The sequence below is a fragment of the Hakea prostrata genome, chromosome 4, assembly GCF_041222555.1.
Source record: "Hakea prostrata isolate BN-2017 chromosome 4, UWA_Hpros_2, whole genome shotgun sequence".
In the NCBI taxonomy this organism is placed as follows: Eukaryota; Viridiplantae; Streptophyta; class Magnoliopsida; order Proteales; family Proteaceae; genus Hakea; species Hakea prostrata.
Genome location: NC_142603.1, coordinates 41,922,106 through 41,947,638, shown reverse-complemented (window position 1 = coordinate 41,947,638; position 25,533 = coordinate 41,922,106). Strand labels below are relative to the sequence as shown.

The 25,533-nt window shown below is 39.3% G+C and overlaps 1 non-coding gene and 1 pseudogene across 1 annotated transcript; both read right to left on the bottom strand.

Annotated features, from left to right (window-relative positions):
• Nucleotides 1-5,054: 5,054 nt before the first annotated feature.
• Nucleotides 5,055-5,161, bottom strand: LOC149018926 (small nucleolar RNA R71). The gene has a single exon (XR_016173233.1). It is a non-coding gene; the product is annotated as a small nucleolar RNA R71 (small nucleolar RNA).
• Nucleotides 5,162-19,654: 14,493 nt separating this feature from the next.
• Nucleotides 19,655-21,494, bottom strand: LOC149018925 (pectinesterase pseudogene; annotated as a pseudogene).
• Nucleotides 21,495-25,533: the final 4,039 nt, after the last annotated feature.

Below are 25,533 nucleotides of genomic sequence, written 5' to 3'. Positions count from 1 at the left end.
CTAATGATAAACTATATTTTCTTAGTAAAGTTCTTGAATATGTCTAACTCCATTTTATGGGGGTGGATATTTTAAGTATATGGGGCTTGATTTTTGAATCCATTCATTCACATCATTCTTACCAATGTTCTTAATTTCAGTTTATTTCTTAAATCCATTCATTTAATGACTTCTTTCTTTAGAATACAATGACAAAAACAAAATTGATTGAAAATTGGTAATAAATCTGAAAATATGGTAGAAAGCCTGCTGAAAAGCTCTAGAGGTTTATTTTCTCAGGGTTAACTGCTAATTCAGCAGCTGATTTGCCTTGCATGTCTTATTGTCAATCGCCCGTGTCATTAACCGCAATGGCATATGCGGACGGTGGTTCGATGCACAAGAAAAGAGCCCACCATCACACGATAGCCGACAACCACTCACACGCATCACGTACACGTACAGAAACAACAACCACACTACCCCCCCATTGGGAGGGATTGGTAAAGTGTCGAACCCTATACGCCCCGCTTGGCATGGAAGTTCCTCTTCGATTTCACAGTACGAGCAAACAACGGGGGGGGGGTTTAGAAGAAAACATGTTCATGAAAACCGAGTTTTGGGGGGAAAACATGCGACGGGACATGGCCAAGCACCCATAAGTTGTCGTCCCCGAGGAGTTCCCACTAGGGGCGCCGCCTGCGGTAGGGGGCCAAGAACACGACCGGTTCAGCCCCCGCCTAGACCATTACTCGTCAGAGGCACGATCAACAAACAGGTGCAGGCCGCATGGCGATGCATATGCCTTTTAGAAAACAGAAGTTTTTTGCGTGTGGTGCTTCGGGGGGTCTGGTGGGGGAGCAGAGAAAATATTGCATTTCGTTAGGTGTGTGTGTTTGCAGAGGCGCCCGCATACATGCAGCACGTGACAAGCTTGCTCGTCGGCGTGTGCACCGCGACGCGGGCGCCCATGCAACCCATGCGCATGGCGATGCAGGCGCGCCTGCGACCATGCGCACTGCGATGTGAGCGCGCCCACATCGCCACCCAACCATGATAAGGGACATGCAATCGAGCCAACATTACATGCATGGGACTTGGCAGCCAAACGCTCCAGGGCGCGCACGGCTGGCCCGGTGCATGCACGTTGGTGCACATGGCTGCCCAGCCGCACGCACTGTGGTGCACAACGCTGGGCAGCCGTGCGCCCCGTGGCACGCATGGCTGGGCCGTTGCGCGCACCGTGGTGTGCATTGCTGGGCCGTTGAGCGCACCGTGGTGTGCATGGCTAGGCAGCCGGACGAGCTATGGTGCACAAGGCTGGGCCGCCGCGCGCACCACGGCCCAAGTCGCCGCACCGTTGATGCCTCTCGATGGGACAAAAGGGACGTCGGGGGATTTTTTCATGTGTCAAGGCTCTTCCAAGCGTGCACAAGCTGCCCACGCACGCAGCAAACCCATGTCTTGGTTGGCCGTCTCTGCTCCCCCATTGTGCGGGTATGGCATGACATGTGCAGCAGTTGGCACACACATGTGCACCATGGGTCAGCCCAAAGGCTTGGATGGGCAGCAGAGTAACCTCATTTGTGCACGGGGTGTGCATGCCAGCATTGCACACGTGGTCGGGAAGCATGGAGGGTGCCTCCGCGGGCGCTGGCTCTAGACTCTATATATTTTTATATATAATACTAGTAAAAATAACACGTGCAAATGCAGGTGTGACCATATAAGTAAGGCAAGAAAGGAAGTGTCTTTTGATTCGACTTTTGATTATATTATGTTGATGTTTAAATAGATATTCAATTTTTTATTTTCAAAATTACTACCTAATACAACTCATTAGTTTTTAATTTCTTTATCCTGGATCTACTAAATAATGTTTTTTCCATTGAAAAAAATAACTAAAGTTATGCATAGTTTCATTATTCTTTATCTAAATATTTCTACTTTATCTTGGAATATTTTGTTATTTTCTCTTTTTCCTTCTCTTTTGTATGTTAAATAAACTAGATAACATAAATTTTTGCACTGGCACTAAAGAATAGAGGCCTTAAAGCACTAATACCCCACTTTATGTTTGAAAAGCATAGACACCCCAAAATTAGATTTTCATTGGACCCTTAGTATAATTTGTCACTGAGAAACATTAAATCACTGTTTATCAAGTATATAATAATTGTTGAACCTCTTTTTTTTCCTCCCAACAATGGAAGCGGAAATGGGAATAAAGGCAGTGGTGGAAGAGAAATCTCAACTTGCAGAAATTTCTGAGAAGAGATCCAACGTCAAAACCATTTTTTGAGAAGAAACCTCAACTTTAAAAAATGGAGGAAAGGGGGTGAGAAAGAGATCCAACTTGCATAAATTTATGAGAAGCGATCAACTTCTAAACGATTTTTGAGAATAAATCTCCACTTGCATAAATCTAGATTCTTCCTCTTCCCTCTTTGTTTTCTTCATCTTCTCTGTGGTTTGAGGAAACATATGTGAAGAAGGACGCCATATATGTTCAAAGAGAAAGGATGGAGGAAAGAGAGTGAGAGGGAATTTGTGGGTTGAAGAAGATTTGAAGTGGGTTTGTAGAAATGGGGGGTATCAGCTAAACAGGTCTCAAAATTGGGTATTTTTTTATTATTTAAATCATTTTTTTAGAAGTTTCTTCCATACTGATGTATGTTGATGATATTTTTATTTTTTCAAATGTTTCTTTATGTTATGTTAAAGCTTTGAAAACTTTCTTACCGAAGTATCAAAAATTTTCGGGTCAACATATGAGTTTGGAGAAGAGTAAGCTTTTTCTTGGACATGTGCCTCCTAGTCGGAAACAGAAAATTGTGGACATATGAAATATCCCAATTGCACTCTTTCCTACTTGATATCTGGGGGTAGATATTTTTAAAGGAAGAGTTACTCGTATCAGATTGCAGCCAATTTTAGACAAGATTAAGAATTGGCTACAAGGGTAGTGTGGAAAGCTGATACCTATGGCAGGTAGAGTAGAGCTGGTACGTTCAGTTATTTCTAGCATGCTGATTCATAATTTTTCAGTGTACTGGTGGCCTAGCTCTATTATTTCTCAAGCAAAGGCTTGGATGCGTAACTTCATTTGGACAAGGAGTATAGAGGCTGTGAAGAAGGTTATAGTTGATAAGCATGCATTTACCATTATTTATTTGACTTAATTCCCCATACTAATTTAATTAAAGAGAGCTAGTTAAGTATTTTTCATGAATAAGGTGATTTTGGTTATTAGAGATAATATGGAGTAAAGTTGGCAAATATATTAGATATTGGTGGATTTTAAATCATGACATTCAGTCTTTCTGCCCAAGAAATCATGAAAAGTGAGATCTTAGCCAAAGTGGATATAGGTGGAGGTCTAAGGAACAAAATTGGTAATAAATCTGAAAATTGAATAAACATACCTACCTTCAATATTTTGGGCATATCTCTTTCGTATGAGCTTGGATTTTGGTGATTCAAGATACCATGGAACGATATCGAAAATATCTACAAATTTATAGTATTGAGTTTTTCCAAAATCCGAACGAATAAAGGTCAAATCTACGGGTAAAGAGAGGGGATTCATTGTGTGCGGGAGACATAAAAGAGAAGCCAACCACAGAGAAGAGGAGAAGACGGCGAATGCAGCTCTCATCTCTCATTGCTGAAGAAGAAGACCACATCTCTCTCCCCCCCTATGTTTCATCTTTATTTTTCTTATGAACTTTGTGATAATGAGTAGCTAGTTCCTTTTCTTTGGGATGTAGATGAACCATGCTTATTTCAATAATTTGATTGTTCTATATCTTTTAGTTGATTGTGTTTGAGTTTGGCCAAAGATGTTTTATAGCTCAGCGAACTAAGCGTGCCAAGCTTTGGCGAAGGACGATAGTCTTGTGAAGATAGAGCATATCTAGGAAGACCATCCCTAATTTGTTTTGAAGTGTAGAGTTATATCGGTTAGGGAAAAGCATTGGGGATTCGAAATCCCAAAGATTTTCACGTATTCATAGTTAACGTTTTTGCATCAATTTGTAGATTTAGTTTAAATTTAGTTTTGTTGAATTCAATCTTAGTGACTTAGCCTTTTAGTTACCCATAGTTCGACCCCGTACTTTCTACTTGCTAGATTAGTATAGGATTTTATTTTTGATTGGTTAGCGACACGATCAAATTTTGGCACCGTTGCTGGGGAACCAAAGCACGGTTGCTAGGATTGATTTTTATCAATTAGGCATAATTTTTAGAGTAATTTTAGTGTTTTTAATTTTTAATTTTTCTTTGCTTATTTAACTAATCTCTTTTTCTTTTGTTTTGTAGGTAACTGCAAGAGTAGCGCTTCGATAATTAGTTTAGGTTTTTACCTTTTCTTTCTTAGATATAATTGTATTTAGGACTTTTCAATTGTAATATTTACATTAGATATGGTTGTTTAGGTTAATTTTTAAAAATCTCCATCTCTCAGATCCCACGTGTAACTTTTGTTCGAGAGATCACGTGGATTGCGCTTCAGGTACGTCCTAAACTCTCCCTTTTGCTATAGTTATTTTCTTTTAATTTTACTTATTTAGCTTCTTTTTGTTTTTGATTCTTTTGTGTGTATGCATGGTCGTCGCTCCCTAAACCTTGAGTTGACTCCACTTGACTTAGAGTTAGAAGAGACTTTGGCTAACCTTAGAAGGCAAAGAACCATGGCAGACTATGATCCTCCAATGAGGCCCTTGAGTGAGCATTTCATTCCTACGATATATACTCCGGTTTCTTGTATTAAGTTGCCTGACATAGAGGCGTCTCAATATGAGGTCAAATCTAGTGTGATTCAAATGCTACCATCTTTTTATGGATTTGCCAATGAAGAGCCTTATAAGCACTTAGATGAGTTTTTAGAGGTGTCCTCCACGGTTAAAATTCAAAACTTCTCAGTTGATGCTTTAAGGTTACTTCTTTTCCCATTCTCCCTTAAAGATAAAGCTAAGCATTGGCTTCATTTTCTGGACAATGTTAAAATTTCTACTTGGGCAGAAATGCAACAGGAGTTCCTCAAAAAGTTTTTCCCCATTGGCCATACTAATAGCATTAGGAGAACGATAACGAGTTTCTCCCAACAAGAAGGAGAACAATTTCATGAGGCTTGGGAAAGACTAAAAGAATTACTTAGAAAGTGCCCCCACCATGCTATTCCTAAATGGCAATTGGTTCAATGCTTTTATGATGGCCTTAGGGACCGACATAGGCAAATGGTTGATTCTTCTTGTGGTGGGACTTTCATGCACAAGAATGAGAATGAAGCATGTGAACTTTTTGAGACCCTTAATGAAAACTCCCAACACCATGCTTCAGCAGTTAAGACTGAGATTCCATCCATTGGGCAACCAAAGAGGCGCGGTCTCTATGAGATCAATCCTACCATTGAGATGAGTGCTAAGGTTGACTTGCTATCTAAGAAATTGGATTATCTCTTGTCATTAGGACAACAAACCCCATCTCCACTTCCTACAAGTTTCTCTCCACCTAATCAGATTGAAGCATGTGTTTTATGTTCTAGCATATCCCATCATGTCAGTGAGTGCAATTTGGCTACACAATACCCTGAGTTTGTTAAGGAGCATGCACATTTGGCCCAAGGATTTTTTAAATTGGATAATGATCCATATTCCAATACCTACAACCCAGGATGTCGAAACTACCCCAATTTTTCATGGCAAAACTCAATGCCCAATCCCTCTAATCAAATACCTTGTAGGCCACCTCCATTTAATATGCACCAAAATGCCTATAGGAATGAGCAACCATCATCTCCACAATCCTCACATAATTCATCATTTGAGAATAAGGTACTAAAAGCACTTAGTGGATTAGAGCAAAACACTCAATTGTTGCATTCCCATTCTCAGTCTATTAACAATTTGGAAACTCAACTTGGTCAACTAGCTGATGCCATCAGTAGGAGGGAGGTTGGTCAGTTACCTAGTCAATCAATAGGTAACCCTAATCATCAAATTGGGTCTAGGAAAGAACAAGTCCAAGCAGTCTCTATTGTGACACGTAGTGGGAAGGAATATTATGCACCTTTGCCTACTCCCAAGCCATTGCCCATTGATCTTGAGAGTCGAGAGGAGGTTGATTTGACCCATGAGATTGGCGATGATGCACACAAGCTTAGTAAAGAAACACCACCTGTGAGTATTCCTGATCAATTTCCTCGTAAGGGGTTGCACATTCTGATTGTAGAGGGTCCTACTCCTAAATCTTACACTCCCAAAGCCTACTTCCCTGAAGCTCTTGAGTCGTCAATTCCAGATTCTAGAAAGAATGCTAAGATGCAAGAGATGATTGATTTATTCCAACAAGTTCGTATCAATCTCCCACTATTAGATGCTATCAAGCAAGTCCTAGCTTATGCTAAGTTTCTAAAAGATCTGTGCACCCAAAAGCGTAAGTTGAAGACTCAAACACCTAAAATTGTGCACCTAACTAAATAAGTTAGCTTGGTAATTTCCAACCAATTGCCCGTTAAACTTAAAGATCTAGGTACACATTTAATTTCATGTGTCATTGGAGATTTATTCATAAGTAAAGCATTGCTTGATTTGGGAGCTAGTGTGAATATTTTACCCGGTTCAGTTTATGATAGGTTTGGTCTAGGAGATTTGAAATCCATTGATGTGATTCTACAATTGGCAGACCGCTCAATCAAACGACCCTATGGGCTACTTGAAAACGTTTGGTAAAGGTTGAGGATCTATATTTTCCTGTTGATTTTTTTATCCTAGATATGGACAATACAACTACCAATAAGTTACCACCAATCATTCTTGGACGGCCCTTTTTTAGCCACTGCGAATGCTTGCATCGATTGTAGATCGGGTATTATGGACATATAATTTGGCAATAAGAAACTTAGAGTCAACATCTTCAATGCATCCTTAAGCTCAAATAGGGATGAAGAGTGCTTTGTGATTAACTTTATTGATGAGGTAGTGGCTGATTCTACTACAAACATGTTTATTGATGATCCCCTGCAGTATTACTTGCCATTTGGAGAATCTACCCTAAATATTGAGAAAGTCAACACATTATTGGACTCTTCCACTTCTTTGGAGCAGTCACCATTCACATTTAGATTTGAGCCTCCTCCTCCATTGGCTGCATCTCACTGAGTCTGGCTGAAGACTCTAAACTTAGCGCTTTATGGGAGGCAACCCATTTGTTTAGATGATATTTCTTGTTCTTTTTCTTCTCTTTTCTTTGTTTGTTGTTAGGTTTTATTGTTGCGTGCTCTATCATGATTTCAAACAGCGGGTACACTCTTTCCTCTATTTGCTTCTATCATGTTTTTTTATTTTATATATCTTGCATGCACTGAGGTCATTGCATAATTTAAGTGTGTGTGTGTGGGGGGGGGTGTCAACTCGAGTAAGATTTGTTGATAGTTGGTAGAGCATTGTCACAAAGATAAAAAGTGCCCAATTTTTTTCTGGCTTTGGTAAGATAAATGTTTTAATTCCTTGCTTGGATACAAAATGAGAGTTTAAGTGTTTTAGAAATCCCATATGATGTAATGAACATCCTCTTGAGAGAATAGTAATGGGTTTAAAATTTTGAGACTGAGGTTGAATCGAAAAATTGGAACTCTAGGTAGTCCAAAAGGTTTGACCATCTAGTTATCTTGTATTGCCTTGTGCTTATGGTGACAAGTTGAGACCGATTTTAGACTATTTAAATGTGAAGTGAATTGAAGTATAATGTGAAAAAAAATATCTTGAAGTTTAAAGGTTAGACCTCCTTCTTGGTAACCGGGTCTCGGTGTCACCAACATCGTGCCTCGCGTCAAACAGTTGGGGTGTCTTTGGTCCAGTCTTGGCCTATAGCCTAGTTGGCTTGAGTAAGTAAGTTCGAGGGGTATTCTACACCTAGTCCCTTAAGGCCATATGGTTTGAGAGCGGCTGACCCAACACTAGTTACATAGGCCATCTAGAAAGCTTAAGAAGCAAGACATTGCATGGACTAGAACTATGAGCATTAAAGAAAGAAGTGAAGTAATGTGCTTATAAAGGTGAAATGTCTAAGAAGGTCAATATTGCTTAGATCTTGAGTTCTTGGTATTATTTGGTACCTAGTTTAGTCTTATCTAAGGGTGAACTGGTAGACTGAAGATAAGAGGAGACTTCTCGATTTGTTTGCCTAGAGCTAGACTCAAAAGAGGGTATAAAGAGCTTAAGTGTGGGGGTGCCTACATTCCCTTCAATCGTTAATGGAGTGTCTTTGTCTTGGAATCTATCATTTTACTCTTACTATTGCTAGAATAATTAGAAGAGCACTTAAGAATTTTGTGTGTATATTCTCTGCAACACTCACAAGACACAACTCGTCCAGTAGGGTAACCTAGGGGTTTAAAGGCTTGTTGCACATGCTAAGTGCAACCGTGATTCCTACGAAATTGAGTTAGGTTTTTTTCTTCTTTATTTTCCGTATTACAGTTATTGTTTCGTTTTGCTCGAGGACTAGCAAACACTCAAGTGTGGGGGTATTTGATAAACATGCATTTACCATTATTTATTTGACTTAATTCCTGATACTTATTTAATTAAAATGAGCTAATTGAGTATTTTTGTGTATTTTTCAGGAATAAGGTGATTTTGGTTATTAAAGATGATATGGAGTAAAGTTGGCAAATATATTAGATATTGGTGGATTTTAAATCATGGCATTCAATCTTGCTGCCCAAGAAATCATGAAAAGTTGAGATCTTAGCCAAATTGGAAATAGGTGGAGGTCTAAGGAACAAAATTGGTAATAAATCTGAAAATCGGGTAAACAGACCTACCTTTAGTATTTTGGGCATATCTCTCTCGTATGAGCTTGGATTTTGGTGATTCAAGATACTATGGAACGATATCGAAAATATCTATAACTTTATAGTTTTGAGTTTTTCCAAAACCCAAACGAATAAAGGTCAAATCTACGGGTAAAGAGAGGGGATTCATTGTGTGCGGGAGACATATAAGAGAAGCCAACCACAGAGAAGAGGAGAAGACGGCAAATGCGGCTCTCATCTCTCATTGCTGAAGAAGAAGACCACATCTCTCTCTCCCCCTATGTTTCATCTTTATTTTTCTTATGAACTTTGTGATAATGAGTAGCTAGTTCCTTTTCTTTGGGATGTAGATGAAACATGCATATTTCATTAATTTGATTGTTCTATATCTTCTAATTGATTGTGTTTGAGTTTGGCCAAAGATGTTTTAGAGCTCAGCGAACTAAGCGTGCCAAGCTTCGGGGAAGGACGATAGTCTTGCAAAGATAGGGCATATCTAGGAAGACCATCCCTAATTTGCTTTGAAGTGTAAAGTTATATCGGTTAGGGAAAAGCATTGGGGATTCGAAATCCCAAAGATCTTCATGTATTCATAGTTAACGATTTTGCATTAATTAGTAGATTTAGTTTAAATTTAGTTTTGTTGAATTCAATCTTAGTGACTTAGCCTTTTAGTTCCCCATAGTTCGACCCCGTACTTTCTACTTGCTAGATTAGTATAGGATTTTATTTTTGAGTGGTTAGCGACACGATCAACAATGTCTTGGGCAAAACTATGTACTTCAAAAAGTGAGGGTGGTTTGTGTATTCGGAGATTAAGAGTTGTCAATTTTGAATCCTTATGCAAGTTGGCTTGGATAATTAAACACAAACACTCTGGTCTTGCTCACTTTTTAAAGGGGAAGATGGTGGACAAAAGGGGAAATTTAAAGATTTATGGGCAGCAGTCATCTTTGATGTTGGGATTGAGGAAGGTTTGGGGTTTTGTTCAAGCTCATGAATGGTGGTCAATTGGAGATGGTCAGAATATAAATTTCTGGTTTGACAAATGGTTGGGGAATTTTAACATTGCAGACTATGTTGATATTCCTTTGGATCTAGAGGGTCATTTGAAATTGACTGTTGTAGATTGTTTACAGCAAGGGGAGTGGAGATTTCTGTCAGTAGACAATGCCAAATTTCAAGAGGTAATCTCTCTTACTATGTTATATCCTGTTCCTTGTGCTGGTTTTGTTGATGTTTTTCATTGGCAAGGTTCGGTGGGGGGAGAGTTTAGTCTTCGATCGGCATGGGAGCTCTATTGTAGAAAAGGAGAACAACTGGAATGGGCAAAAAGTATTTGGAAGACTTCTTTGCATCCTAGACAACAAATTTTCTGTTGGAGACTTTTTCATGATAGGTTACCTGTTGATGCCTTATTGTCTCGGAAAAGGATTATGTTGGCCTTTCGTTATAATCTCCGTGGTAAAGCTTTAGAGGACATAGGATATCTCTTTCTTCATTGCTCATTTTCACGTGCATGTGGAGAAGCTTTTGTAGCAAAGTTTGGTTATAGCTGGACAGTAAAAGATTTGATTGTAGAGTCGTTCAAGGCTTGGAAACACTAGGCTTCACAGTCTCCTTTACGGACTGCTTGGATTAATGGATGTTGTTTGCTTTTATACTTTCTTTGGATGGTCTGCAATCAAATCCCGTTTGAAAATTTAAATTTCAGGACTGATGAGGTGGTGAGTTTAGTTTTTTCAGACTTTGTATAGTTTGGCTTTAAAATGGATGGGAGAAAAGTAACTCCTACCATTCTTTCGACTACAAGAAGACTGGGTCTTCACTTCTCTATCTTTAGTGTTGCTTCTCCACAAGAAATTTTTTGGTGTCCTCCTACTGCAGGATGGGTAAAACTAAATAGTGATGGTCTTGTTTGGGCAATCCAGGAAGGTCTGGCGGTGGAGTATTTCGAAATGAAGTTTCTGCGGTGGTTTTCAATTTCTATATTTTTTTTAGATGTTAAAACCAACTTTGAGGCTGAATTGGAAACGCTCATTCATGGATTACGTTGGGCAAGGCATTTACAAATTACAAAGCTTTGGGTAGAAAGTGATTCAAAAGCTATGGTGACTTTAATACAGCAGAATAAAATACCTTGGTATATCTTTCATATGTGGAGAGAGTTACAAGAATATTTGTTGACTATAGATAGGAAGATTTCACATTGCTATCGTGAAACTAATATAATGGCAGATTGTTTTGGCAAATTCGGCAGCTAGGATAGGAACTTCTGATATTAACATTCCTTGGTCAGCTTCAATCCTTAATGAACTTGATGTGGGTGCCTCTAGACGTCCTAGATTTTGTTTTATGAGTTAGTGGTTTTATAATTTGAGTAGGAACCAATGAGGAAGGGTGTATTGGGGGCGAACAGTTTGTTGCGTAAGGGAGGTTGGTTCCTCATAAGGTATTAATTGATGTATTTTTAATATTTCTTCTTCGCTTAATATAATGATCCTTTTAGCCAAAAAAAATTCATCCTTTTAATCTGAACCCTCCGTTTAGCATATTCCACGTGTCGCCATATGAGAGTGCACTGTTGTGTGCGGTAGAGAAATGTGTACAGTAGATTTTTTTCTTTCTATGTTTTATATGGAGGGTAACATACACCACTTAAAGTTGTCTCCAAAATATATGCTCAAATATGTTCTTTTTTGGTCGGCATCTGAGGTTCATCTGAGCCAGCTTACGCACACCTTGATTACATCCTCAGGGGGGAGTTTTGTTGTCTGCAAGGGTCGAACCCATTACCTCTCCACTGAGAAGTACGCAATACCACTCTACCAACCCTGCATTGACAAATATGTTCTTTCCTATAAGGTTTATTTGTTAGCCGTTCAAACTAACCTTCCAAAAAGCACCTCTTGACAATTTAGATATCTATTAAGAAAAGACTGATACTTCTTCAATCTTGTTTCCATAGTTGATGGCCCTTGATTCAAAGAACAACCCAAAGACCAGATATAGGAAACCTTTTATTACCTTATCGGACATAATAACAACTTAATTCAAAGGTTAGAAAAGCTCGTGATAGAGTCTATAATTGCTCTGTATAAGCAATATGCCAGGAAAGTCTTCCAAGGATAACAGGTCGTTAGAACTCTTTTCAGAGTGTTCTAATGTGTTTCAGCGAGTTTCCGACGAAAGTTGGGAGTTACTGTCCGTACACTATTTGCTGACAGCAACTTTGCTCTGTTTGTCTCCGTTTTGTCTCTTATCTTTGGAGTTTGTTCCTTATATTATATACATGTTTGTCTAAGGTTGTTTAGGTGATTTTGGACTTGTTCAGTGATCTCTTACTTGAAGATTTAGAAGTTGAATACAAGATGACTATGTCCACTCACAATATGCACATTTACATCCCTTGATGTATTACTTGAATGCATGAGTTAACTACTGTAGTTTCACTTTCTTTATATTGTATTGCTTTTGTAATTACAATAGGCTATTCGTGTTGTGATTTACATACTAGAATTGATTATGAATTATATGAATTGTGAATTGGACTTGAATATGTTATCTATGGAACTATGATGTGATGTGATTGCCTAGTATGTGGTTGTGGAATGGGGAATGCCATTTTGGCATTTCTGTCATTGGACACTAGTGGAGATGGTATGGGACGCTTTCCTGTGGTGCGACTTAGCGCTTTCCCTGACTACTGGTTGACATACCTAGGATTGGTCTAGAAGTGTTTGGCAAGGGAAACCCCTGTCATATCTGACCCTATCGGAAGGGGAATTGAGACAAAGTGACCCGTGGTAGCAATGGAGATTTATGGGCGCTCAACACCGGTAACCAACTCGTGAGAGGACACAACCACATTGTGGGGGCCTCATTGGTAGGGTTGCATATAATACTTGGGCTCATGGACACTCAATGTCACACCCCACTTGCTGGTCTCGGTTACCCGCTCGACAACTCGTGGGTGTGATCCGTCACAGGATCCACGGTCTTACCCATCAATTATAATAAATGCAAGTATAGATAATTAAGAGCAAGAGTAAGTTCAATAATTAATAAAAAAGGATTACAGGAGTCCAAATACACCAATAAAAGAATCAAAGAAAGAAACAATGTTCAAAAGAAATAACAAATTCAGCGGAAGCAAACAAAATAAACTAAATGAGTTTCTTGCCAATTTCTCTTTCTAAAGCTAAAAATTGGTTTTCTAAATTAGCAAGCAAAGGGGTTCTCCAACATGATGGAGATGGATCCAACACCAATCCAAAGTTGAAAGAAGTGAAGGGGATGCACTTACCTCAACTAGATTAGCAAACAGACTTCGGGGAATAGATCCAGATCGCAATCCAAGCTTTCCTCACCTTCCAACACGTGACTTTTGCCTCCTAAACGTCCACAACAGCAATCTCGAATATAATGATGAGTTAAAAACACGGGATTTGCTATTTATAGAGGACAGGGGGTAAATTAGGGCAAAATCCAGCAAGCAGACTATGGCAATCGCTTGGGGCGGTTGATTGGCCCAATCAACCACCTTAAGCAACGGCCCTCTAGTACATTGCTGCACTTGGGTGCTTTGCTCAAGGGGTTGACTCCCAACTTCAACCTAATCCTAAACAACACATGGGGGAGGTCTTACCTTCATTCCAGACATCTCCAAACACCACTTGCCTTCTACCAGAGATCCAACTTCTCAGCAAGGCAGGTTTTTCATCAAGAAAACCTAGATCCATGGGTTCAGGGTATGGATCATGGACTTCTATCTGGACACTCCACAACTTAATCCGACTTGACCTTTGGGTTATCGGACCTTCAATACGGATTCCGGGTTAGAATTATGGGGGTTGTTACAATCAAGATTGGTAACCAACCGTGAGAAAACATGAGAGCTTCTTGTCCATTATATGTGGATTACCAATAGGATTAAGAGAAGACGTAGTTCGAGTTGGTAACCCGGAGTGTAAGTAAGCGACAACTTTGGACCATACAAGTTGAGCCCGGGTGTTTGGAAATTGAACCTATGGAGATGGATGACCATGATGAGGGCCCGGTCACTCTAATGGATTTCAAGGAGAAAGAGAAGGTTAGTCCAAAAGGCATAAAAAGGAGGTTTTGACATGCCCATAAACTGATTTTATAAGACTCAAAATTCGAGGTAAATTATACCACTGATTAGATCTTGAAAGGACCTATCTACCCTCTGAATCCCGTCGGAATCAGCCTTCACGTGAAGGAGATATAGGGCCGGTTGGTCGGAGGCGGTTGATCGGTTGGGTCGATCACCCTTGCTCAGTTTAAGGGCATATTCATAATTTCGGGTTAAAAACCATATTTTATATTCTTCGAACCTCACAAACACATTGTTTATGCTAGAGGGAGGCTGAGAACGTGGGAGCGAGGGAGAGCTTCGGATTTTGAAGCTTCTTTACTCCTTTGGTGGTGTTGTAGTGCGAGATACAAAAGAAATCACACGATAAGGTAAGGAGACTCAAAAACCCATTTTTGCAACTTCTCTTTTGAAGCATTAGTATGAGATCTTTGGATAGTTGTGGCGGTTGTAGTTGTTGGGCAGCATTGAATGCTTATTTGTGCTCCCATTAATGTTTCCCGACTTTTGTGAGAGTTGGCTCGTGCAATACCTTTCATTTGAAATGGATTTGAACCTCTTTAAGACGCTCACGGGCAAACACGGAGAGCCCAAACTGGGGGTTTTCGTTTGGCAACCAATTGGGATGTTCAAAAGGTAGTTTGGAGACCCTAATGTTGTCAATTTGTAGATCCCAAAGTCCCATTCAAGTTGATTTTGAATTGGGGCCAAAATCCACCAAAGTGGCCTGAGCCCTACAATGGGCAGTCGACCAGCCCTATGTGGCTCAACCCCCCGCCCCAATTTCGAGTGCGTGTTTTTACCCCCTTTGACCTAGGTTGATCCTCGATTGTTGATAATTTAATTTCTCGTGTTTGGTCAATTACACTCTCTTTTGAGGATTTGTTTGTAACATGGAGGATTGATATTAGCTTGAAAGGTGAGGAAAATACTTAACCATATCTAGGGTGATTGATGATGTTATTTGAATCTTCATTATTTGTTATATCTTGTATGTTATTATAAATTCTATGTGACTTTGCGCGAACATAAAGTAAGATCATTCTATGTTTGTTTCCACTTTCAAATTTCATGAATTATGATATGAGAATGATGTGAATGTGTGGATTTGATTGTAGGGACTTTGTCCTCTTGTATGTATGTGACTTATATATATATATATATATATATATATATAGACACACACTTAGACCTAAGTACATGGATACTAGGTTGGGTACTGCAAGCATCAAGCAGGCCCATTGCCATCATGAGATGGTAGGGTTGCATATGAATAGTGTTTGGGCTCGTGTCATTTTTAGCGTGATGTGTGATAAGCATGCATTTACCATTATTTATTTGATTTAATTCCCCATACTTATTTAATTGAAGAGAGCTAAATTGAGTATTTTTGTGTATTTTTTAGGAATAAGGTGATTTTGGATATTAGAGATAATATGAAGTATAGTTGGCAAATATATTAGATATTGGTGGATTTTAAATCATAGCATTCAATCTTGCTGCTCAAGAAATCATGAAAAGTTAGATCTTAGCCAAATTGGAAACAAGTGGAGGTCCAAGAAACAAAATTGGTAATAAATCTGAAAATCGGGTAAACAGACATACCTTCAGTGTTTTGGGCATATCTCTCTCGTATGAGCTTGGATTTCGGTGATTGAAGATGCTATAGAACAATATCAAAAATATCTACAACTTTCCAGTTTTTAGGTTTTCCAAAATCAGAAAGAATAAAGGTCAAATCGACGGGTAAAGAGGGGGGATTCATTGTGTGCGGGAGACATAAAAGAGAAGCCAACCACAGAGAAGAGGAAAAAGACGGCAAATGCGGCTCTCATCTCTCTCATTGCTGAAGAAGAAGACCACATCTCTCTCTCTCTCTCTCTCTCTCTCTCTCTCTCTCTCTCTCTCTCTCTCTCTCTCTCTCTCTCTCTCTATGTTTCATCTTTATTTTTCTTATGAACTTTGTGATAATGAGTAGCTAGTTCCTTTTCTTTGGGATGTAGATGAACCATGCTTAGTTCATTAATTTGATTGTTCTATATCTTCTAGTTGATTTTGTTTGAGTTTGGCCAAAGATGTTCTATAGCTCAGCAAATTAAGCGTGCCAAGCTTCGGCGAAGGACGATAGTCTTGCGAAGATAGGGCATATCTAGGAAGATCATCCCTAATTTGCTTTGAAGTATAGAGTTATATCGGTTAGGGAAAAGCATTGGGGATTCGAAATCCCAAAGATCTTCACATATTCATAGTTAACGTTTTTGCATTAATTAGTAGATTTAGTTTTGTTGAAGTCAATCTTAGTGACTTAGCCTTTTAGTTCCCCATAGTTCGACCCTGTACTTTCTACTTGCTAGATTAGTATAGGATTTTATTTTTGATTGATTAGCGACACGATCAATGTGCAATTCCGCAGGGAAGTGATGTGAGCGTCCGCTTATATATATGTGGATAACCATAGGGTTGAGAAATAGAATTCAACAAATGACTCTCACTGAGGATCCCGTTTCTAGGTGGATAAGGATATCAGACCAACATATGCCTCTCGTTGAAGAATGATTTCCAGACCTTCGACCCTGTACTTTCTACTTGCTAGATTAGTATAGGATTTTATTTTTGATTGGTTAGCGACACGATCAATGTGCAATTCCGCAGGGAAGTGATGAGAGCGTCCGCTTATATATATGTGGATAACCATAGGGTTGAGAAATAGAATTCAAGAAATGACTCTCATTGAGGATCCCGTTTCTAGGTGGATAAGGATATCAGACCAACATATGCCTCTCGTTGAAGAATGATTTCCAGACCATATGTAGTATGAAACCGTATGACCATGCATTGGGCATAGAGTTGTCCTTGACACGCTCCAGTTCTCAAGCCAAATGGTTATGTGAGAGAGTGGTGACCTATATCTCCAACCACAGATTGATGTGACTTGACCCAACAATCACAAAGAACCCAATAGACGTCTCTTGTTGAGCGAGCATGATTGAAACCGTCCAGAGGAGGCTGGTGTATATAGCTTAATGAGTGTCTACCATACAAACTTCATGATTAGAGTTAGAAGCATCATTGCATATTTTTTATTATTTATCTTAATATTATTTATATGACTTTGTATGGAGAATCGTGAATGGATATTTGATATGCAGTTAAGTTGATCTTACTGAGTTCTGTTGAACTCATTCATTTTATGTTTATGTTATTTTTAAATCTCACTGCAGGTTATGAGGACCCCATTTACCTTTAGAGTCCACTGCCGTATGAGTCTATTGTTCCATTGGCCTAAAATGAAGGTGTTGTCATTGTTGGCAACTTAAGTGGGCTTTGATATGGAAATTAGATTTGAGAGAAAGAATCCAATTCAAATAAAGAAAACTCAAGAATCCCGTTTTTGAGGGTCTCTGTCCAGCGTTGATCAACCCTTTCATCGGATGGTCATACAGTGTCCGATTGAGCCGATTTTTGGAGGAGAGCTTCACGACTTCTTGATCTTCAAATCCAACGGTGGGATTGTTCAATGGAGATCTCGAAGTTAGTCCGATTTGTACGTTAAAACACTCCTTTTAAGTCAGATAAGAACTCTGAGTTTGATTCAAACTCTGAGTTAAATTAATCTATAAAAGGAGAGCAAACTCCAGCAGAAGATAAGGACGTTTTGAGGTGCTTGGGAAGAGCGTGGAGGTCGAACCAGAAGATGTTGGATGGCTTTAGAGATCTGAAGCTTGGGAAGAAAAGTTGCTGTTGAAGGAAGTCTTTTGTTTTGCTGAACAAGAAAGAAAGTGAAAGAGAAGGAAGAAGAAGCAACAGAAGAAAAGAAGGGAACATGATTGTAGTTATTTGCTTTCAAGAATGATAAAGGGTTGTTGTTAGCCTGTCTGAAAAGTGCAGCAGAAGCATGGTGGGCCCATAACCCAAGAGAAACAAGTGTTGTTACCATGCATCTTACACAAGTTGAGGTAACCCGTATTCACAAGTGATTGTCTATTATTTTCTAGGTTATGTTTAATGATGAAGAATCTAGCTCATGAATGTAATTTGGGGAACTTGAATTATTGGTTTACATTGTGACCTAGCAAGTTGGAGCTTGTCTAGGGGGTTGGGGTTGGTGCCCTTGTCTGAATTGCATTTAGACTATAGCAGGGATTGGTGTTCCTGGACTGTTGTAGCAGTCAAAATATCTAAGAGTGCATTGAGTAATATACGAAACCCTAGGTAGGGTATTATTCCGTGGATGTAGGCAATTTGGCCGAACCACGTAAACTCTGGTGCATTGCGTTTTTTGTTTATTTTTCTTTGTTGCACATATTGGAGTGCCTTGATTGCAGAGTGGTGGTACACTATCTGGTAGACCCAGCCACATTGTGGTGAATTTTTGAAGACACTGATTCACCCCCCTCTCAGTGTCAATCTGGGAATAACAGAGTCCTACAAGGGACCCAAGGCAAAGGATACGGAGCTACATGGCGAGTCGTGTGCCTCTACAGATTGTGCCTACGGAGTCCAGCCGTTATAGTATTGCTTTATCTTTCTCACCCTTGTATCTTTGTGCTTTATCATTCTCACCCAACAAATAGGCGAGGGCACTATTTAACTTTTGAAACCTCTCAAGAAAATAGACTTCCACAGTTAACTATTCCTCTCTTTAACTCTGATGATTAGGATTTGATTAACTTTGGTTAATGTTTACACTTTTAATTCATGGATGACTGTAATCATATTTGATAACTTGATTTTTATAACTTTGAATCACAATCTTTAATTTGTTCTTGTCCATTAATTATGCTATGTTGTATGGTAGTATAGGTTTGGCCGTGAACCTTGGTCTTGTAATGTATCACCCCCACGGGTATTCGGATATGACTGGATCCAACTGCGTGGGGTGTGAGATAAATGCATTGAAGAAAATTTAGTTTTGGGAGTATGAACATAGTAATTTACAAACCCAGGGGTTTATACATTATTTGGTCTTAAAAATGATGATAAAAAAAGAAAAAAATTGGTGGAACTTATTGAGAACAATGATTTCAATCGGCATTCAAGATGGTTATCAAAATCATTGTTTAGAATTTAGTATTCGAGCATCACACCAGTCAGGTGATTTTAAGAGACATATCGTCTTGTATCGATTATTGTATGGTATTGGGCAATGCATTTTAGTGCAATCCAATAGAGAAACATCTCGATATGTATCTTATTGGTTATCTCTAATATGGATACATAACTACAACTAGTATCGCACTGTATTCTGGGACGCTTTAAACCGTGATCGAAATCATGCACAGTTGGAACCGTGAGAAAAAAGATATTAGGATCGTCAGTGAATCGATATTCATCCCCTTGGAGACAAGAAAGAAGAGAAAATTATTATACAGTGGCTTGACTCTCTTTTTAACTGTCGCTTGCCGTTGTTCTCTTCATTTGTATATAAGCTCAGGAAATCCAGCTTAAAATACCAGATTAGAACGGTTCATGAATCCAAGATTTTAAGTATCGGTATCGAGTATCGTATCGGTCTGGCAATTTTAAGAGGCGTGTCGTCTTGTGTCGAGTACTGTATCGTATTGGACATTGCATTTTAGTGCAATCCAGAGAGAAAAATGTCTGGATATTTCTCGTATCTGTTATATCTAATATGGATGTGTATCGTCTAGTATCGCACCGTATCGCGAGATACACTTTAAACCTTGCCCGAATCCACGTAAAAAGGTTAATTAAAAATTAACATGGATGTACAAGTGTCAACGTGAGAAGTCGAGGTAATAAGGTACACCGGCGGCCATCAGCCATTTGTATCCTGCGAAGAAGAGATTTCTTGCAATCCACCTACGAGCCTCTTTTTCATGGTGAAGGACATGGAAGCCTTTCCATCGGATCCTTCCAGTAGTTTTGGCACCAAGCCCACGATTGGCGTACTCAGCGTAGTAACAAGTGTTTAATCCAAAGTCGGAAGTGTTCCATGGCAGCCATCCTGTAGAGTTGATGAAGGCGTCCAGGGTGGACTCCATGATCACCGTTGTTGAAAACTCCTTCCATGGGCGGCCCAAGTATGTTTGGGCTGGGAACTTAGCAAGGACAAAATCCCGGTCGGGCATGATGTGGCAATTTTGGAGCACCAGACCTCTTGGCTCTTTATGATCTGTTCTCCCTTGTGCAGTCACTGTATTCTGTTGCCCTGGCAAGGGTTTCTTGACGATGATCTTAGAGTTTTGGATTAACGTTGTAGAGTCACCAAATATGAAGTCCACGGTCCCTTTGATGACACAATCCCTATAGAACTGAAGATGTGTATGTGCGTACAACGTGTCCTGGTAACCGTCCATCAAGCAATCATAGAAGGACGACTCGTCGGATTGAACTCGGAGAGCCACGGCCTGGTGTTCTGCTGGGCCCGCCGTGTTTTTAAATGTCATCGATTTCGCCATAAATCCGTATCCTATGGCCGCTGCACATTTATTAAACATTCAAATAATTATAATCCCCTTCCTTAATTTCCCTCATGGTCATTTTGCTAAACTTTTTAAGTGGTTCCATATAATTAATATAATTCAACTTACTGAAGGTGGCTGTTTGAGACGTGCTGTAGCCTGTCACATTGCTCCTCTTTCCTGTAATGATGGTTTTCGAGGGGCCATCCCCATACATGAAAACGTTAGCCATATCGCCGGGAATGACGACGTACTCACTATAAACACCGGCCTTAACGTGGATAACGTATCTAGGTATCGATATGTCTTTTTTTTCCTTGGAACGAGGATTTGGATTGGCAGCTACAGCTTCTGCAATTGTCTTGAAGTTGCCGCTCCCATCCTTTGCGACAATCGCATGGGGCTTGAACTTTTTTCCTGGGCCCAGGAGCTTGCGATCGGCTCCCGATAACCATGTGGGGTAGCCCTCCCTGTCGACTTGGATAGTTTCTGCCACCAAGAGCCGTCGTGACTTGGGGATCGTGATGTCAAGAGGTACGTTTAGAGCGCCAAGTATTTGGGAAAACTCCACAACGATGGCAAGGGCATTGCTTGTCAGCTGGGTTGAATTTAGAAGCACATTTGTGATTTCCGATTTCAGCTTTGGATCATCGATTTCATCCTTGCAAGTCTCGTGGTAAGCGACCACGGCGCTCAACCAATTGGCAAGGTTTGGCACGCGTGCGTGTACAGTCTTCAAATCGTTGTCAGCTGCTACCAAGATGGACTCCTGGAGCTCATCGATGGCATATTGCAGAAATTCTTTACATACTGCGAATGAAATCTTCGTCTTGTTTATTTTGTTATCCTTCTCGAGGATGGCTGCTTTAGCCATAGCAACTCGCACCTCCTCTAGGGTGGCGGAAATTGCCAGTCTGATGAAATCCTTGGGATCAACAGTTTCATTTTTGGAAATCTCGCTGAGGGTGCTCACGCAGAGATCCTTGTAGCTCGTGGGTTCACAGACGATCTTAACAGTCTTCATCCCCGTCGTCAAGTTGGTGTTACTGCTGCCTCCATTACTGAATCTATGCTTAGCACGAGTTACACCAACGACCACGCCTACCACAACTATGAGTAAAACGACGGCAACTATTGCTTTGCCTTTCCCCATCTCGTCGTCGTCGATCGTGACAAATTGAGACTAACAAAGGTGATTATATATACCAGGAGATGAAACACAGACGACAACCCACAGCGTGATGGCAACGCTTTGGTGATGAGATGATACTGCCTAATTAAAGTGTGAAGTGATAATGCAACACCAGAAGTTTTAGGAGTCTTTGCATTGTTGAAAGTTGATGAACGTTAAATTTAAATAATAGGGTTGGGATTCAATATTTTTGGGTCGTCGGATCGATCTCAATTGAGCGAGACCGCAGAAGAAGCCCCAGCAATGGAAAGAAAATAATAGGTTAGAATTCGATTCTGTAAAACTTTATCCACTCCACGCCCGTTGCCTCTAGTCCTCTACTTCCACAATAACTAATTCGCAAACATCATATACATTGTAAATGATTTTTTTTTTCCTTTTCCTTTTTTCTTTTCTCTGTGGACAGGAGTTAGCTTGGGAATTACTTTCTACGTACAGTCTGGAATCCTCGTTTTGATTCTGAAAAATCAAGAAATCAAACGGATTGGAAATTTGATTCTAAGAATTTACATAAATAAATTTAATAAGAATGTAGAATTAACCAAAAACTTAAGTTTGTTTTTGTGGTAATATAATAAAAAAAATATAAAAAAATGGAATCATTGAATCAAAATGACTTAAGCTCTAATTCAGGGCTTGAATAAAGCATAGCACGAAGGTCAATATGAGGACGAAGTTCTTGGTTAAAGTTCGGGTCAAGATTAAAGCTAAAACCGAAGACAAAAATCAGGATCAGGAAGAAAATCAATGCCACAATTACAATCTGAATAAGGGCCAAATTCATAAGCGTAAAAAATTAAGACCAATAAAGGTCGGGCCAAGTGAAACTACATGTGGTCGAGGGCCTGCCCATGGCCTTGATTCAAGGCAATAATGTTTTTGCCCTGACCCACCCTCATGGCCAAAATCCTAACTGCAGGCTTTGTTTGGGCCCAGGGCCACCAGTGCCAAACTTGCACCCTTAGTTAATTTGGTTAATTTCGACATATGGACTATTTAATTGAATGGAAAGACCCTATATATTTTTATATATAATACTAGTAAAAATAACACGTGCAAATGCAGGTGTGACCATATAAGTAAGGCAAGAAAGGAAGTGTCTTTTGATTCGACTTTTGATTATATTATGTTGATGTTTAAATAGATATTCAATTTTTTATTTTCAAAATTACTACCTAATACAACTCATTAGTTTTTAATTTCTTTATCCTGGATCTACTAAATAATGTTTTTTCCATTGAAAAAAATAACTAAAGTTATGCATAGTTTCATTATTCTTTATCTAAATATTTCTACTTTATCTTGGAATATTTTGTTATTTTCTCTTTTTCCTTCTCTTTTGTATGTTAAATAAACTAGATAACATAAATTTTTGCACTGGCACTAAAGAATAGAGGCCTTAAAGCACTAATACCCCACTTTATGTTTGAAAAGCATAGACACCCCAAATTTGGATTTTCATTAGACACCTTAGTCTAATTTGTCACTGAAACCATTAAATCACTGTTTATCAAGTATATAATAATTGTTGAACCTCTTTTTTTTCCTCCCAACAATGAAAGCGGAAATGGGAATACAGGCAGTGGTGGAAGAGAAATCTCAACTTGCAGAAATTTCTGAGAAGAGATCCAACGTCAGAACCATTTTTTGAGAAGAAACCTCAACTTTAAAAAATGGAGGAAAGGGGTGAGAAAGAGATCCAACTTGCATAAATTTCTGAGAAGAGATCAACTTCTAAACGATTTTTGAGAATAAATCTCAACTTGCAGAAATCTAGATTCTTCATCTTCCCTCTTTTTTTCTTCATCTTCTCTGTGGTTTGAGGAAACATATGTGATGAAGGACGCCATATATGTTCAAAGAGAAAGGATGGAGGAAACGAGAGTGAGAGGGAATTTGTGGGTTGAAGAAGATTTGAAGTGGGTTTGTAGAAATGGGGGTATCAGCTAAACGGGTCTCAAAATTGGGTATTTCTTTTTCATTTAAATCATCCTTTTAATCTGAACCCTCCGTTTAGCATATTCCACATGTCGCCATGTGAAAGTGCACTGTTGTGTGCAGTAGAGAAATGTGTACAGTTGAGATTTTTTTTTCTTCTATGTTTAATACGGAGGGTAACATACACCAATTATAGTTGTCTTCAAAGTATATGCTCAAATATGTTCTTTTTTTTTTTTTTTTTTTTTCCTTTTGGTATTTGAGGTTCATCGGGCCAGCTTATGAGCTCCTCGATTATGTATAGTCTGGAATCCTCGTTTTGATTCTAAAAATAATCAAGAATTCAATTGGATTAGCAATTTGATTCTAAAAATTTACATAAATAAATTTAAAAAGAATGTAGAATTAACCAAAAACTTAAGTCTTTCTTTGTGGTAACATAATAAAAAAATAGAACATAAATGGAATCATTGAATCAAAATGACTTAAGGTCTAATCAGGGCTTGGATAAAGCATAGCACGAAGGTCAATATGAGGACGAAGTTCTTGGTTAAAGTCCGGGTCAAGATTAAAGCTAAAATCAAAGACAAAATTCAGGATTAGGAAGAAAATCAATGCCACAATTACAGTCTGAATAAGGGCCAAATTCATAAGCGTAAAAATTAGGACCAAGAAAGGCCGGCCCAAGTGAAACTACATGTGGTCACAGGCCTGCCCATGGCCTTGATTCAAGACAATAATGTTTTTGCCCTGACCCACCCTTATGGCCAAAATCCTAAGTGCAGGCCTTGTTCAGGCCTAGGGCTGGTCAGGGCCACCAGGGCCAAACTTGCACCCTTTGTTAAAGTCCCACATGATTTGCCAATCTGAAAACTGTAATTCCGCTCACAGAGGTCCACTGCCACATCATGCATTGATAAGGGAAAAGAGAACCCAAAGTTGTAGCTGCAGAAAGGTGCTCAGGTCATTCTATACAAATTAAAATATTAATGAAAATAATGGGTTTTTGTGCTTCCTTGTTTCCATGACTTATCACTTGCAGATACAGAAGCCCAACTGATTTTATGATGTCCCCCGTTTCCATGGACCTCCTAGCTCGAAGCAGGAAAACAAGGGGACACTTACCACCGGCTAAAAATTCTCTACTGGTAAAAGCTTCTTGAATGAACAAATGATCTCAGGTTATTTTAGGGTCTCAGAGTCCCTACAGTTGATTCTCAATCAAATAACTTGAGAATATTGTTTTTCAGTTGATTATCTAATAGAGTATGAAAAATGAAATTGAATTGAATGAAATGATAAGATAAATCAGAGGTATATATAGACTTACATCACACGATTTACATCACACTACCTCTATGTGACACATGTTAGTCTTATTTCCCCCCCCCCCCTCAAACTAGGCTGTGGAACTAGACCGAGTTTGAAAAGTATTCCCCCAAATTCTTTTCTATGAAGCGCTTTGGAAAAAAATCAGCCAATTGGTGATGTGTAGAAACATGACATGTAATAAGATGACCCAACGCCACCTTCTCCCAAACAAAGTGATAATCCAATTCCACATGCTTTGTACGACCATGAAATATAGAATTAACGGACATGTGCAAAGCACTAAGATTGTCACAAAAAAGAACAGTGGGCTGCGGTTGAGGAATTCCAATATCACGTAACAAAAAAGTCAACCAAGTGAGCTCCGCAGTAGTGGAAGCCATGGCACGATATTCGGCTGCTGTACTTGATCGGGAAACTGTGGGTTGCTTTTTTACACTCCAGTAGATGCAATTGGCCCCAAGAAAAGTACAAAATCCACTAGTAGAACGACAAGTTACGGGATATCCTACCCAATCCACATCGAAAAAACCATAGGGCTGAAAAGAACTCTCACGATGAATGTGAAGCCCATAGTCCAAAGTTTCACTAATATAGCGTACAATACGTTTGACAGCCACAAAGTCAGCCATAGTGGGAGATTGCATGGACTGGCAAACCGTATTAATGGCAAAAGATATATCTGGACGAGTCATAGTCAAATACTGTAAACCCCCAACAATGCTACGAAAGA